The sequence below is a fragment of the Carcharodon carcharias genome, chromosome 1 (assembly GCF_017639515.1).
Source record: "Carcharodon carcharias isolate sCarCar2 chromosome 1, sCarCar2.pri, whole genome shotgun sequence".
NCBI classification, from domain to species: domain Eukaryota; kingdom Metazoa; phylum Chordata; class Chondrichthyes; order Lamniformes; family Lamnidae; genus Carcharodon; species Carcharodon carcharias.
The window spans coordinates 112532520-112536444 of record NC_054467.1 but is presented as its reverse complement, the minus strand read 5'-3'; the positions used below and the strand labels follow the sequence as shown (position 1 = coordinate 112536444).

At 40.9% G+C, this 3925-nt stretch overlaps 1 pseudogene; it reads left to right on the top strand.

Moving 5' to 3' along the window:
* Positions 1-3176: 3176 nt before the first annotated feature.
* Positions 3177-3360, top strand: LOC121285871 (annotated as a pseudogene).
* The last annotated feature ends 565 nt before the right edge of the window (positions 3361-3925 follow it).

Sequence of the window (3925 nt, the reverse complement as noted above, 5' to 3'; positions counted from 1 at the left end):
CTAACACCATGGGCTCTTATCTTACTGAGCAGCCTCTTGTGCGGTACCTTGTCAAAGGCCTTCTGGAAGTCCAAGTAGATAACATCCATTGGCTCTCCTTTGTCTAAGCTACTCGTTATCCTCAAAGAATTCTAACATATTTGTCAGGCATGACCTCCCCTTGATGAAACCATGCTGACTTTGCCTTATTTTGTTATGCACTTCCAAGTATTCTGAAATTTCATCCTTAATAATGGACTCTAAAATCTTACCAATGACCAAGGTCAGGCTAATCGGCCTGTAATTTCCCGTCTTTTGCCTCACTCCCTTCTTAAACAGGGGGGTTACATTAGCGATTTTCCAGTCCTCTGGGACCCTCCCTGATTCCAGTGATTCCTGAAAAATCACCACTAATGCCTCCACTATCTCTTCAGCTATCTCTTTAAGAACTCTGGGGTGTAATCCATCTGGTCCAGGTGATTTACCCACGTTCAGACCTTTCAGTTTTCCTAGCACCTTCTCCTTGGTAATGGCCACCATACTCACCTCTGCTCCCCTACTCTCTTGAACTTTGTGGATGTTACTCATGTCTTCCACCATGAAGACTGACGCAAAGTACCTATTCAGTTTCTCTGCCATTTCTTTGTTCCCCACTACTACTTCTCCAGCGTCATTTTCCAGCAGCTGAATGTCCACTTTTACCTCTCTCTTACCCTTTATATATCTAAAAAAAATTCTTGCAATCTTCTTTTATATTACTGGCTAGTTTACCCTCATATTTAATCTTCTCCCTCCTTATTTCTTTTATAGTTGTCCTCTGTTGGTCTTTGTAGGCTTCCCAATCCCCTGGTTTTCCACTGCTCTTCGCCACTTGCACAATTGTACTCACCTTTCCTGGCCTGGTTAGGTCCTTAAAGTGCTTCTACACTGATTCCAGAAGCGTGATACAGTTCTTCTGCTGGTGAAATCCTCAGCCACTTCTAGACTCACCTTCCTTGTTGCAGCATCAGGTTTCTTCCTCCTGATGCTGGTAGCACAAACAGAATGTATTTGTTCTCTTATTTCCTATAATCAGTATGTTTTATATGGAAAGTGGTGTCTTTTCTTGCCCTTGGTGTGTGTATTCCAACTAAATTATTCAGCAGCAAGCTTTTGTGATTTTAAAATAAAGAACATTATTTATTCTCATACATTATCCTGAATTAACACACACTCAGTCTCATGCACACATATGTACACACACAAGTTTGGATACGGTTAATGATAGTGCATTTTTTACAGACTAGAGATAATTTAGTCTCTGATTTATGGTCTCCCATGTGGCAGACCTGTGGTTTCTTGAATGGATTCAATGATGTAAAGTTGAAGTGAGGATCTTGTAAAGCAAAGGGTTCACAGCATGTTGCGAGGTTTCTTGCAATCGAATATCTAGGACTTGGTTCTCAGGCGAACTTTGAAACTGGAACAAGTTAAGTACTTTGGCTGCTTGATGACTTGCAGCTAGTTTACAAGTCTGGTTCTCAGCCTGGCTGATGATTGATAGTTCTGTTGGATCTGCTGGGTCCTGGGGTAAAAAGGGTGCAGTCCCTGAAACCAGCTTCAATCACATGATTGCTGAGTTAACACTTCTGACGTCCACCCAGCCTGGTTTGGATGGGGGGGGTGCTATTATGATTCAATGTGAAGTTAATAGTGGCCATTGAGTTTCGATCTTCCCTTTTGTCCATTATGAAACATGGAGTCAGGCAATCTGGAAGCTGCATTCTCTTTAGGTGTTGGCCCATCTTTAAACACTGAGGTATCTGAATTCCACAAATAGCTATGTGGTATCCTCACTTATGTCTATATTTAAATAGGTATTTGCCGGAAACTTGATGCTATCTGTAGTATCAAATGCCATTGGGCACAAGATTTACAGAAGCCATCTTAACAACTTGTTTGTGTCCAATTTTTAAAAGTATTTACTGAAATTTCATAACATGACATACCTGTACTGGGCCTGACACTGGGAAAGAGTATTCTAGAGTCCTCGCTGACCAGTGCAATACATGAATCAAAGCATTGTTAAATTCAGGGGGCCTTTGACTGTCCTGAATCCTTGATGAAACTTCTCCCTCTCTTTGTGAAAACTGCCAACTCCTCCAAAATCCACCTTTGGATTGGCCCTTTAAGTACTCCAGTTGAGATTGTGACCTGCAGTTCTGAATTTATGGCAGCGGGCAGGATGCAATGTCAAACCTCTAAGTAACAATAACAAAAACAGAATTACCTGGAAAAACTCAGCAGGTCTGGCAGCATCGGCGGAGAAGAAAAGAGTTGACGTTTCGAGTCCTCATGACCCTTCAGCAGAACTTCAGTTCTGTTGAAGGGTCATGAGGACTCGAAACGTCAACTCTTTTCTTCTCCGCCGATGCTGCCAGACCTGCTGAGTTTTTCCAGGTAATTCTGTTTTTGTTTTGGATTTCCAGCATCCGCAGTTTTCTTTTTATCTCTAAGTAACAATGGCTACAATAAAATACCACTGGTTGCTGCAGTGAAATCTCCTTTTTTTACCACCTGATATTGCACCACCTCCACTCCAAATGGACCTCAGGGCAATGATCTAATAGATGGTGATTGTGAAAGGTTAGTGTAAAGGAATGTACTCAATCGGATTGTGCTTGGAAATGTGCTGGCTCTGAAAATCTTGTTGATTTTACTGGGGAGGAAGTTAATAAAATATTATGAAACTTTGCCAAGTTTATTGGGAATTAGGTTGGGAAAATTGAAAAGCTATTATCCTCTGTATTACAACAAAAGTGGACCTTTCACAAGCTTTTTGTTGCAGCATGTATAATAATACCATTTACATTAGGACCCAATAATCCATGGCTCTTGATTTAACCTTCGAGTGTGTGATTTCAATAGCTGGGTGCACTTGTTTGCTGTAAAAGAACTTTGCTTCCTGAATAAATAATTCGACCAGTAATATGAGAGTACATGACCTTTTAGTACAGGCAACAATGTGAAGCAAGAGTTTAAAATAACTCCCTAATCTCTACAGGTTAAGTACTTAAATGCTTAATCGGGGTGGGGGAGATGGTGGCATAATGGTAACTAGTGGACTAATAATCCAGAGGCCCAGGCTAATGATTTGGGGATTAAAATCCCCCATGGCAGTTGGTGGAATTTAAATTCAATTAGTAATCTGGAATTGAAAAGATAGTCTCAGTAATATTGACCCTGAAACCATTGTCAATTGTTATATAGACTCATCTGGTTCACTGATGGCACATGGATGAGGCGCCTGCGCTTTATACTTGCAGAATCGATATCAAGAGATTTCAGAAGCACAATTTTTGTTTCTTGGAGCTGCTGGTGATCATTTGTCTCAGCGCTCCAAGAAAAAAAAAATGTCCTTCCTTACCTGGTCTGGTCTACATGGGACATCAATGTGGTTGACTCTTAAATGCCCTCCGTAATGTTGTGGCAGGGCAATTAGGGATGGGTAGCAAATGCTGACCTTGCCAGCAATGCCCACATCCCATAAAAGAATAAAGGAAAAAAGATGCAATGAGTGTTCCAACAATCTAAAGGTAGTGCTCTCAGAATCACAGAACTGTTACAGTACAGAAGGAGGTTGCTTGGCCTGTTGTGTCTGTGCTGACTCTAAATGAGCAAATCACCTACCTTCTCCACATAGCCCTGCATATTCTTCCTTTTCAGTTAATAATCCAATTCCTTCTTGAATGCCTCGTTTAAACCTGCTTCCACCATACTATCAGCCAGCACGTTCCAGATCTTAATCTGTGTGAAAAAGCTTCTTCTCATGTCTCCATTGCTCCTTTTACCAATTGCCTTAAATCTGTGCCCTCTTATTCTATTATTGATCTCATATTTTTTGTTTGAAACAAAGCTGTGAAAATAGATTATCTCTCTCACTAACTTCACATCTAAGAACACATAT